This window comes from Sceloporus undulatus, chromosome 1, assembly GCF_019175285.1.
Source record: "Sceloporus undulatus isolate JIND9_A2432 ecotype Alabama chromosome 1, SceUnd_v1.1, whole genome shotgun sequence".
Taxonomy (NCBI): domain Eukaryota; kingdom Metazoa; phylum Chordata; class Lepidosauria; order Squamata; family Phrynosomatidae; genus Sceloporus; species Sceloporus undulatus.
This window is the reverse complement of record NC_056522.1, coordinates 284,139,088-284,152,191: the sequence shown is the minus strand read 5'-3', so window position 1 is coordinate 284,152,191 and position 13,104 is coordinate 284,139,088.

Genomic DNA, 13,104 nt, shown 5'->3' with positions numbered 1-13,104 from the left:
AGGATGCTTACTTCCATGTCAGCATCTGGGAGTCCCACCACAGGTTCTTGGCCTTCGCCGTCGGGTCAGATGTCTACAGATACAACGTCCTCCCCTTCGGCCTGTCTACAGTGCCTCGGATCTTCACCAAATGCATGGCACCCGTGATATCCCATCTGCACCGCCGGGGCATGAGAGTCTTCCCGTACCTAGGCGATTGGCTCTTCGTGGCTCCTTCACGCCAAGAGCTGCAGCGACACACCTCAGAGACGCTCCAGCTCTTACGGGACCTAGGACTGGTGGTCAACTTCGACAAGTCCCAGTTACTCCCCACCAAACAGATAAAGTTCATAGGGTCCATCCTCGACTCCAACGACTGTATGGCATACCTATCTCCAGACCGTTTCCAGGCCATGGTTCAAGCCATCAATCAATGCATTGCCCAGAGGCGGACAACAGCCAAGGACATCCAGGTGGCCCTGGGTCACATGGCATCGACAACATTCGTCACACCGTGGGCAAGACTTCGATCCCGACCCCTACAGTCATGGTTCCTGTCGACGTTCGACCCGGAAAGAGACCCCCCGTCTCGTAGACTGACCATCCCGAGATCTGTTGCACGCTCCCTCCGTTGGTGGCTCAGCTCCCACAACGTCTGCGTCGGCATGCCCTTTTCGCTGCGCCAACCAGAGTTGGTGCTCACCACAGACGCATCCGAAGAAGGATGGGGAGCCCATGCTTTGGACCTGTGGGCCAAGGGTGTTTGGTCCCTAGACGAAAGACTGTTCCACATCAACGCGCTAGAACTATTGGCGGTAGAAAAGGCCTTGAGGGCCTTCGAATCCTCACTCTCGGACAAGATCATCCAGCTCAGGACAGACAACACTACGGTGATGTACTACCTGAACAAACAAGGAGGCACCAGGTCACGCACCCTCCTGAACATCACCCTCCGGATATGGGACTGGTGCATCGCCCGGGGCATACTACTTCAAGCAGTACATTTGCCGGGCACCCAGAACTCTCATGCGGATCTACTCAGCAGGTCCCCGTCGTCATGTCACGAGTGGAGACTCCATCCGGAGACGGTACACGACCTCTTTACCCGATGGGGGACGCCACAGATAGACCTGTTTGCAACCGTGTACAACTCCTATTGTCCCCAGTTCTGCTCCCGAACGCCGAACGAGGGCTCTCTCGGAGATGCGTTCGGGTTTCGATGGTCGGGGATGGCGCTCTACGCCTTCCCCCCTTTCCCTCTGATCACCAGGACGGTATCCAAGATGACCTCGGATGCGGCCAACGCGATCCTGATCACGCCTTGGTGGCCGACACAGCCCTGGTTCCCTTGCCTTCTTCACCTCTCTCAAGCCAACTTTCTCCGGCTCGAGCCCAGACCAGATCTTCTCACGGTCCAGGGAGGACGAGTCCGACACCCGGACATCGAGACCCTTCCCCTAGTGGCATGGAGAATCCATCCCTAGCACAGTTGCCGGCTTCCGTACGAAGGGTCATCCTGGCGGCCCAGAAGCCAGCTACCCAAAAATCCTATAGACTGAAATGGAACAAGTTTCTTCGGTTCCTATCAGACAGACACCTCTCACCAGCCCAGGTAACGACGACGCTGGTCCTGGAATTCTTGATGTCCCTAATTGACGCGGGACTCTGCCTCACGTCTGTTAAATGCTACCTGTCGGCTATTTGTTCTTTCTTCCAATTTGAGGGCAAGCCCTCTTTTTCCCAGCAGAGAGGGTCCTGTCCTCCTGTAATCTGGGTTTAGCTCCTCCTATTTGCTCCTGTAGGCAGGGACAATAAACAAAAGACCGGCCCCTATATAGGGAGGAGCTAGCCCCCCTGAGCCTCAGTCTTGTTCCTGCCTATGCTCCTAGCAGGATGTTCTCTTCGAGCCAGCGAAGTTTTTCCTTTCTGCGAAAGCAGTTTGAGAGTTTTCTTGGTCTTCCCTTCTTCTCCTCTCCCCTGCCTTTCCCCCCTTCTTTGGTGGTGGCTATGGCAGAGGACCCTGAGAGCATGGGTGAAGGGCCATCCTTAACCCAGGCTTCCCGAGCTCAGGGTCTGCCAGCTCAACAGAGGGAGCTGGCTTCAGAGGGAGACTCTTTGGGATGTGTTTGCTGTTGCTCTGCAGCTTCTTTACTACAGCCTTGGAAGCATGAAGAAGACTTAAAATGGCAAGGGCTCCCAGGATTGGAGAAAGGTCTTGGCTTTGCCAATGTCTCTCCCTCTCCTCCAAAGCTGCCCCCTTTCATGGTGGGAGCACAGGAGATTTCTGCAAACAGCATTGCAGCACATGGGAGCCGTGGGAAGAGATGGTGAGGGGTATCCCCTCCATGTCTCTGTTTCTCCACATCACCTCTGCCCAGCCTGTTAAGGCCAGGGATCAGTGAGGAAACTGGCCAGAAGTCATGGAAACTTCCCTCCTCAGCATCTCTGCTCAGCCAGAGTTCAGAGGACAGGCCAGCCAAAAGCCATGGCAAAGGATTTCTCTGTATCACCTCTGCCCAGCCTGAAACGGCCAAGGTCAGAGAGGCAAGCCAGCCAGAAGTCACAGGAGAACGGTGAGTACCAGGGGCCCTCTCTCTCTAGCCACCAAAGAACCTTTGCCAGATCTAATGCCCTCGCTCAGGGCAGGCATTGCCATGAGGCCTCTGCCATGGCCATTGCAGGCACTATGCCTAGCATAAGGTTTGGGACTCTGCCAGGAGGGCAGATGGGGGCATTAACCCTTGGTCTCCCCCTTCCTTCCCATCTCTGGCCCCAATGGCACCCAGGACCCTAACAGGTGTGGGGGATCCTTTTGCAGTCTGGGAAACACATGGTGGTGTTGCCAGGGCTCCTGCACATTCCTTTTGAATTCTTATAATGAGATGGTGTGTAAGGAGGCAGAGGATTCCTCCTCTGTGTTGCACAGACACATGGCTGTAAAGGAAGCTAGAATTGGCCCAGCAGGAGCTGAAGCTTCCAACTCTAAAATGGTCTTTTTTGGCTGCCACAGAGCAACCCACAACAAAGCACGAAGTGGCTTCATGTCCTCCCCAGAGAGAGCATGGCCTCTGCCACCCACTTCTAAACAGAGGCTGGAGGGCCATCTATCGGGTATGCTTTGATTGAGAGTTCCTGCATGGCAGAATGGGGTTGGACTGGATGGTCCTTGGGATCTCTTCCAACCCAAAGATTCTTGGAGAGACCACATGGATACAAATCCTCCTGTGTTCCCTCCCCAAAAATTACAACAACAAAAAGGGGTAAACCATTTGTGGATATCATGGGTGGAGAGTTCCCTTCACCCCCAATTGTTTGGCTGCCCCAAACCATGGCACTCTTGAGAGAGCAGCTTGAGTGCTTGGCCTCTCCTTTCCATCAGAGATTATCCTTTCTCAGGGCACAGACTTACCTCAGGTAAATGTAGTGCCATGTCCCACAGCAGTCCCTCTGCCCTTCCCAGCTACCTATGCAAGTGGGAGGGAGTTGAGGACCAAGCTAGCTTCTATAATGCAGCCAGGTTACTATAAAGCCTGCCTGAAATTAAAAGGGCTAAGCTGTAAACCCCAGCTTGAAGTTGGGGCTGTTTTCAACATAAATAAAACAAAGTGCCCTGTGAGTATCAGGGCTACACTACAGGCCATATGCAGCTATCTACCCATGATTAGCAATGGTCTTCAGTCACTGTTAACCCAGGAGCAGTTTCCTCAGTGCCTGGAAGAAGCTACAGCCCAGGCAGCCTCCCTTGATGGGCCAAAGCATGGAGGGGAGAGCCCCCACAGCAACAGGGCTGGGGGCTCAGATTTACAAGAGATACTGGTTAACCTTTCTGGTGTTCATTTTATTACTGTTAGCACATGAGGTTTGAGTTGTGCTGTTTCTGCTCACCCCCCTCTCCTTTTTCCAGGCCAGAGAAGATGCCTGTAAACTAATTCTTCAAGGGAGGGGCTAGCCATAAAGCCACTTGATGACCCTTCTTGCCTCCTCACGGGCCTCCATCACTGTCTCCATTAGGTCCAGAGCCTTTTTTGCCTTAGGTAGAACAGCCAAAGACATAGGATGAGCTCATGGTTCTACCTCCTTTGTACAAACTGTTGTCAGCCATAGCACTTCTCATTAAGAGCATAAGCTTTAACAATACAGATTCATTTAAATGCTTATAAACAGGGTGACTCAAGCAAGGAGAAGGTCTCTGGTCACTCAGCAAACCTCTAATGCTTACATGCATTGAGGATCTTTGGTAAAAACATCTCATATGAGGTGAGAGATATATTGGATTAAGGTGACCAACCAAACTCCTTTTTAGTGGCAAAAGGATTATGTTCCTGTTATAAAACAGTGCACCTCAGTCAGCTAGCCTCAAAAGATGTGGCTCCCCTTGCCTTCCCTTCTTTCTTGGAGAGATGTCTGTTAAAGGGAAGAAACTAAAGAAACAAAAAACAACACAGTTTCTTCCATGATATGGTTCTCACTAATACAGGGGGTTAAGAAAAACTCTTTATCAAAAACAAACAGACAAACAGACTCCATGGGGGGAGAAACCCCCCCTTCCTCCATGAGTGTTTTAAAACAATGTCAGTTTTTTCTGCTAAGAGGTTGCTTCAAATCCTATTCAGACATCCTGCAGAGCCCTGAGGACTCTGCCACAAAGACCACAATTGCCTCTTACCTTGTCTAGATAGTTACATTTTAAATAACAATGCCTGCTGATGGGCTTGCCATTCTACTGCTCCCTGCCCTGGATAGGCCTATTGTAACAAGGTCTGTCTTGCATATGATGAATTGGGCTCAAGGCCATGAAGGGTCAGGCTGCCAGTCTTTTTCTTTTAGTGGTCTCAGGAAGCTACAAATTCCTTTGCATATTGTTGGGCATGCTTTGATTGTGATTTCCTGCATGGCAAGGGGTTGGACTTGATGGTCCTTGTGGTCTCATCCAACTCCATGATTCTATGGTTTTATGGTCATAAGGTTAGCTGCTGTGTGGGTGAGTGTCTTATCCCTGATTGGGTTTTCATGGCATGGTCTGGTCCAAACAACACCATTGGTTTACTACCTTTGGGGCTGGAAAAACGGATTTCCTAGTGCCTATGCCTTGTTTTCTGCTAGCAAAAATGCTCAGATTTAATATACCATACAGCTCCATATAGAGACTTACACCAGCCACCTATATGCCCACAGCTTGTAAATATGTGTGTGTATGTATGTATGTATATATATATATATATATATATATTCCAAAAAACAAACAAAAATACGACACAGCAAACTATGATTTTACTATTTATATAGGAGACTCCATTTTACTATGTGATTATATTTTATGTGCCTTGAGCTTCCATGGATTTGGTATCCATGCAAAGTCCTAAATCCAACTCCAGTACATATTGAGGGCCTACTATACTATTTTAAATTTAGGTTTGTGTTCCTTTGACAGATCCCTTTTGTGGAGAAAACTCTCTCCTCAAAATTAGATACCAGAGGGCTATCCTTGCCAAGCCCCCTGTTCCCATTTCATGTCTCCTTAATCAGCAGTTCATTTAGCCGAGAGACCCCTCAGCCTTCATACAGGTTGAGGATAGCCTGCTACATGGAGTTGGGGTGATTTTTGAAGCCTCTAGACTAGTTCATCCTCAGATGAAATCAGACTTAATTCTGACCACATGCCCTGTTAACACAGAGTGCATCTATGCTTCTGCATGGACTCACCGATGTCTGCGAGATAAAGGTTATTCCAGTGTCTTCTTTGCCTAACCATGGGATTAGTCTTATTTTACACAGGTTCACAGATGTTCCAGTAAAGAACTGCACATTGTTTTGAAATTTTAATTGGAAGTCAGACATTAACATTCCTCTTTCAGAATGGTAAGTCTTAATTACTACAAATGAAATCACCTTAATATCACCTTCATTGCTATAAACAGTTGACAAGGTGATCAGTGATCGGGTGGAAGCTGCCATAGGTCCAGATTAGATCAGATTCTATTCTGATTGATCACATAATCCACTGCTTGGGCAAGTTCTCATCAACTGCTTCAGGTTTTCAGTGGCTGACCTGCTATAGTCCATCCAAGATGACATTAAGAAGGGACTTGACCTACAACATGGTTATAAGGCAGGTGTCTGCCATCACGTCGTTTCTGCTCCATACGAGAGCAGCTAGAACGGCAGCCATCCTCACATTAAGAGGCTGTTGAGGGGAGTTTTCCAACAGGGCCTGCCCACCAGACATCGTTTTCCATCTTGGGATGTGAACACGGTCTTAGAGGCTCTGACGGTTGGGCCGATCAAGTCCCTTTGGGAGGCCTTCCTCAAACACCTCTCCCTCAAGGTCATCTTCCTCATGGCCATTCCCTCCGCCAGATGGGTGTCAGAGCTGGGGCCCTGTCGGTACGTAAAGACTTGTTTATTTTTAGGCCTGTCTCAGTGTGCCTTCGTCCAGACCCTACCTTTGTGCCTGGGGTCAACTCAGCCTTTCAGGTGTCACAGGACATTCTCCTGCCTTCATTCTGCCCTGATCCTAAGAAGGACTTGGAAAAGACCTGGCACACATTGGATGTGTGCATAGCCCTCAAAATCTACATCAAGAGGTCTTCAACCTTAGGTCATCTGAGATGTTCCTTTCCTTTCGCCTGGGCTCTTTGGGGTGCAAGGTACCAATCTCGACTCTGAGTAAGTGAATCAGGTCTTGAATTCAAAAGAGCTACTGAACTCTTGACCTCACTCTACCCGAGGGGTTGATGGTGCACTCAACCAGGAGTGCATCTACCCCTGCGGCCTTGACCACTAGCGCCTCCCTGTCAGATATTTGCAGGGTGGCCACATGGAAGTCGCCTTTGACCTTCATAAGACATTACAAACTGGACGTGTCTCAGTCCGCAGAGGCGTCATTTAAAAGGAGGATCCTCCAACAGATTGGGTCGGGGGCCACAGTCTCCTAGCAGCACCTCCCTCCCAGTTCAAGAGGGCTTTTGTAAATCCCAGATTACAGGAGGACAGGACCCTCTCTGCTGGGAAAAGGAACGTTGGGTACTTACCGTGACACGTTCATTTCCTGCAGAGAAGGGTCCTGGCATCCTGCCCACCCGGGTGCTGCCTGTGGCCTCCGACCCTGCCTGGCTCTTGGTGGACCTGCCTTCTTCTTGTTGTTGCTGGATTGGTATTCTGAGTTCTTGTTGTTCTTGGTCTAGTTTTTTCTAAGGTGTTCTAGTTAACCCTTAGCTGAGGTTACTGAAGTTCAGTTCCTTGATTACCTTACTAGTCGCTTGGCTTGTTATTGACTGAGGCTCAGGGGGGCTAGCTCCTCCCTATATAGGGGCCGGTCTTTTGTTTATTGTCCCTGCCTACAGGAGCAAATAGGAGGAGCTAAACCCAGATTACAGGATGCCAGGACCCTTCTCTGCAGGAAATGAACGTGTCACGGTAAGTACCCAACGTTCCTTTTTCAAGGATCCTCTAGTTAAGGGGTTCCTGAGGGGATGCAATAACTTGCATCCTCAAGTATCCCTGCCGGCCCCGGCTTGGAGCCTCGAGGCGGTGTTGGGGGCCCTGCAATCTAAACCATTTGAACCCTTAGCCACCACGGACATTAGACTTTTGACCTGGAAAACCGTTTTTCTGGTGGCTATTACCTCTGCCCGCCATGCGGGTGAGCTTTGCGCCTTGCGCCGGGACCAGCCTTTCCTTAGGTTCCATTTGGACAAGGTTGTTCTCAGGACGGACATTACCTTCTTGCCCAAGGTTGTTTCTACCTTCCACATGTGTCAGGACATCGTTCTACCTACCCTGGCTCCGAACCCGACTACTGACACTGAGAGGACTCTCCATACCCTAGACGTTCGTAGGGCCCTAGCTTTTTACTTGGATAGAACCAAGGATCACAGCCGTTCTGAAAGACTGTTCCAGTGCTACTCGGAACCGAGGAAAGGTCTACCGGTGTCGGCTCAGAGACTCTCGAAGTGGGTGTCTAACACCATTGCTCTATCCTATGAACTCTTGGGGAAACCCTTACCTACCAGGGCTCGCTCCCATGCCACAAGGGCGATAGCGGCCTCTTCTGCCTTTTTGTCCGGGGTCCCCTTGGATGATATTTGTAAGGCTGCTGTATGGTCGCAACCTTTAACCTTTATTAAACACTACAGGTTGGACACAAGAGTCAAAAGGGATGCAACCTTTGGGAGAACTGTCTTCCTGTCTGGACTGCATTGACTATACTTAACAATCCACTGGGTTCCAGACTTGGACAGCATGAGACTCAATGCTTGGTGTTTATGGACGCCCTCATCAGGGCTTGTTTTTTGAGGTGGGATTTTTCTCTAAAGTTTTATAAACAAACCAATCAACTCTTATACTGGTCTTAAGTTATCTTTGTTGGTACCATTAACATTGTTGATCCACATGGGTGTCATGACACTCCCGCCTCCACTGACCTTAGCTTGCCAGTCTCAACCCATTTGTATGATTCGCAGAGACCACGAAGAAGAAGGACAGGTTGCTTACCTGTAACGGTATTTCTTCGAGTGGTCATCTGCGAATACATACAAATCCCGCCCATCCTCCCCTCAGTGTCCTGCTCAAATTGGCTCATTCTTGTCTCCTTCATGGCGGAAAATTGCGGAACTGGGGAAAAGAGCGGGAACGGAGGTTTTATAGGGGATGGGCGGAGTTACCGCCAAAAAGTTTCAACATGTTGCAAAGTGTACTTTGCCTAGTGATTCCAGAAGTTTCCGAAGGCACTGCGCAGGCGCAGTACAACCCATTTGTATGTATTCGCAGATGACCACTCGAAGAAATACCGTTACAGGTAAGCAACCTGTCCATCTCCCAGCTCAGGGTTTATTTCATTGTTTACTGCAGACACTCTAGCACAACCTGACTTCAAAAGTCTGTTTCTCCAGCCCCTTCAACTGATGCTGTTTAAAATGTTGATGCTGCTTAAAAAAAACCTCCAGTTAGACAGGATAAAGAGGAAAATTGGATGGGCAGGTATAAAAAATCTTTATAAAAGGGAGCTTAGCCAGATGATTTGTTAACTGAAGTATGTGTGTATTTTCTCTTGGTAACCAAAGTATAAGTCCACGTTCTAGCAGGACTTGGCAGTCAATTATTGTTTATATTTGCTAATAAGATTTTTTTTCCTTCCTACTCCACAAGTGCAAAATAATGGTTTCCTTTTGTAACTCTTGCTTGATAAGGGAATGTTAGCATATGCATTAAAATATCCCATACCTCCAGATCATGATGCTGATACAGAGATTAGGCAGTACATAGGCAGCTGAGGACTGCTGCACTCACACATATTGTGTTCAAGGGGAAGGAAGGTCATTTCCTTACTGCCTTTGCTGGTTTGAAACAAACCATATTCTGCCATTTTCTTCTAACCCAATAGCTTGAGTGCCTAGGTGCCCATTCACACTACGAAATAACCTAGTGTAGAACCCAGGTTATTTCGTTGGAATTCATATTGGCCCCAACTGCACTTGGTGCCGTTTGTGGAGGGGTGCACAAAAAATACCCATTTAACCCAGTGCTTTTGCACTGGGTCCCTTACTACTTCTTTTTTGGGGCCCCACAATGATCCAGATCTTAGGTAGTGAGAATGCATTACTGCATCAATCTGGATCGTGTGGAAAGTTTCCTCCTTCCTCTTGCTCCCCCTGGTCTTCCTCCTGCCCCCCTGACAGCTGCTGTTGCTGCCACCACTTCCTCCCCCCCCCCCGCTTCCTCCTTCAGAAAGACAATGTTGTGCAATGGTGTGAGCATTGAGCTACAAGTCTAGAGACCAGGGTTTGAATCCTGGCTCGGCCATAGTGACCTTGGGCAAGTCACATTCTCTCAGCCTCAGAGGATGGCAGTGGCAAACCCTCTCTGAAGAAACTTGCCAAGAAAAACCCCAAGATAGGTTCATCTTGGGGTCAGCCAAATCAGAAATGACTTAAATGCACACAACAACAACAACAACAACAAGGAGCCCTCCCGCAGACCACTCACCTCCCAGGGCATTTTAGCCCCAACCCACCGAGGGGGCAAAGGCAACCTGTTCAGACTGTGAGTGTGAAAGGGGAACAAAAAATTCAATCCTGGCAAACATAGTGAGAACTATGAACCTGATCGATTCACGATAGCATCGCCAAAGAGACCCCAGATCAGTACAAGTGTGAATGGGCCCTTTGGCTGTTTCTTCATGGCATAGCAAGCCAGGTTTTTTCTCTGTTAATGAAGCAAGTTGTCTCCTGGAACAAAATGGAGCCTGGTGGGATTTCGAAAGAGGCTATGGACTCCTCCAGCTAAGCCAAATAGGTCCAGAGATTGCTAGAGATGATGGTATTTGTTGCTGTAGATTTTTTTAAAAAAAAGATATAAACAACTGCTGTTTCTGTTGTCCCAGACAATTTTTGGCCAGTCCTGTCACCACCAGCTACATTTTATTCCCATGCTCAAGTGTTTTTTTTTCCTAATTGCAAGACTTATTGGAAAAAAAATGTATTTTTATCCTGCAGCTAGGAAGGAAGCTAGGAAGGTAGAAGCCGGTATCACACAGGTTCTTAGGAGTCTACTGAATACACAGTGGAGACTGAGCCAATCTGATTCTGAAAGATATCTTGCATTTCAGTAACTGCTTTGTCCCATGGTTGGCTTTCTTACCTGATGGTAACATTTTCAGCTTGGTCCTGCATTTTTGGCCTTTTGTTCAAATGGCTGATTCAAATGGTCTCAAGTAATGATGAAACCATGTTTTCCCTTTTGGGCTTGCTGGCTCTTAACTTTCCCCTCAATGTTTTTACATAAAATGGTTAGCCTGAGGATTCAAAATTTGCTCCTTTTTAGGCAACTGATTAGTAGTAGGCTGGTGGTTTTTTTGTTTAGGCTGTTCTTTCATACCTGTAAAAGCAGTTTATTATCTGTTTATCTAGGTAAAAAGCTATCACTTCTCTTTTTGGCCTGCTCTCTGGGCTAATACATCCCTCTCAGAAGTGTTCCCATTCTTTTCTGGATGGAAACCAAGTTTGAGCTGTGGGAAATTTCCAGGCAGTGGTAAAATATCCTTCAGATCCACAGAACAGAAGCCATTTGAATTTGATGAATGATTGTGAATGTGACTACTAGTCACAGTGGATTTATAGTCCCTCCAGTTTTAGAGGCAGTATGCCTCTGCATCTTGATTGCTGAAAGCATGAGGGTGCAGTTGCACTCATGTGCTGCTGATGGGCTCCCTTTCTGGGCAACTGGTTTGCTATTGTATGAATAAAATGCTGGACTAGAGGAGACTCTGGCCTGAGTGTTCTCTAGGCTTCTAGCCTAGATAGGTCTCTGGTTTGAGATCCAGCATGGCTTTTTGTATGTTCTTATTTTAACCTGATTGGGGCTGGGGGTTATATCAAGGAAAAGGGATACCTATGGATTAATCTCAGAAGTCTACTAAGAATACTAATAATTCTTCCAGCAGGGTGACAGCAATAGACTTATGTTCTGGACAATAAAATTATTACATGGAGGGAAGAAAACCAATTCCTCCACAACCCATTATCTTATATCCTCCAAAGAACAAATATAGGATCAATAAATCACAGAACTGGAAGAGCAAACAAGGGCCATCCAATCCAGCCCCCTACAATGCAGGAATATTCTGCCACAGCACTCCTTACAGATGGCCAGCCAATCTCTGTTGAAAAACCCCAAAAGAAGAAGACATCACCATACCCCAAGGCAGCAAATAATAATAATAATAATAATAATAATAATAATAATAATAATAATAATAAATTTTATTTATAGACCGCTATTCCGCAATGATCATAGCGGTGTACAGTAAAAATTGAATACAATACAAATACAAGGTGAAAAGTAAAGGAGGGAGAAGTCTCTGAGGCCAAGATGACAGTTGAGGAGGGAGAGGCCTCTTCCTTCAGGCAGTCCCTGATGTTGCTGGGGTCTGCCTGATTCGCTCCCTCTGAGGCCAAGATGACAGTATCATATCAAACATATCAAACAGCTCTTACTGTCTGGAAGTTCTTCCCAACGTTAGGTGGAATCTCTTTTCCTATAGTGTGAATCCATGCTCTGGGTCCTTTCTCTGGAGCTGCAGAAAACAAACTGCCCCATTTTCAGTATGAATCCCTTCAAATATTTAAACACAGCTATCATGTCACCTCTTAACTTCTCTTCTCCAGGCTAAACATAACCAGCTCCCTAAGCCGCTCCTCATAGGGCATGGTTCCAGACCTTTCACCTTTTGGGTCACCCTCTTCTGAAAACCCTCCACTTGTCAATATCTTTCTTGAATTGTGGTGCCCACAAACGGACACAGTACTCCAGGGAGGTCGACCAAAGCAGAATAGAGTTGTATTATTACTTCCCTCAGTCTAGATCCTAGATCCTATTGATGCAGCCTAGAATCACATTTTTATCTGCTGCATCACACTGTTCACTCATGTTCAGCTCTTGGCTGCTAAGGCTCCTAAATCCCTTTTGTAAGTACTGTTTTCAAGCCAGTTGTCCTGCATCCTACAGTGAGCCCTTGTTATACGCTGGGGTTTGGTTCCAAGATCTCCCGTGTATAACAAAATCCGTGTATGCTCAAGTCCCATTACAATAATGACATAGCAAAATGGTGTCCCTTATAAAAAATGGAAATCAAGGTAAATTATACTTTTTTGGAACATTTTCAAACTGTGTATGCTTAAATCCGTGTATAAAAAATCTGTGTATAAGAAGTGGCTGACTGTATATCTGTGCGTTTCATTTTTTTCTGCCTAAGTATAAAAGGACATGATGGCAATTGTTGAGGACCCATTTGTTTTCTTTTTGGCTGTCCACGGGATCCTCAGTGCTCCCTCCACATTCGCTGGGTTAGGGGTGAAGGCCCCCCTGTGAATGTGGAAAAACCACAATTAAAAATAATCAAAACCGCAAATAACCCAGTCCACAAAAGTCAGAGCTGCAAATGTGGAGGGCAACTGTATAGCTTCCTACAATTAAGAGATTATCAGACCGGGAGGACCTGGAGTAAAGGCATTCTCCTATCAAAGTTGTGTGATTGAGCTGGATATTCAGACACAGACTTTATCTGATGACCTAGAAATGCTCCAGCAACAAACCTCCCAGGAAGTCCTGGGAATAGTTTGTTGCTGG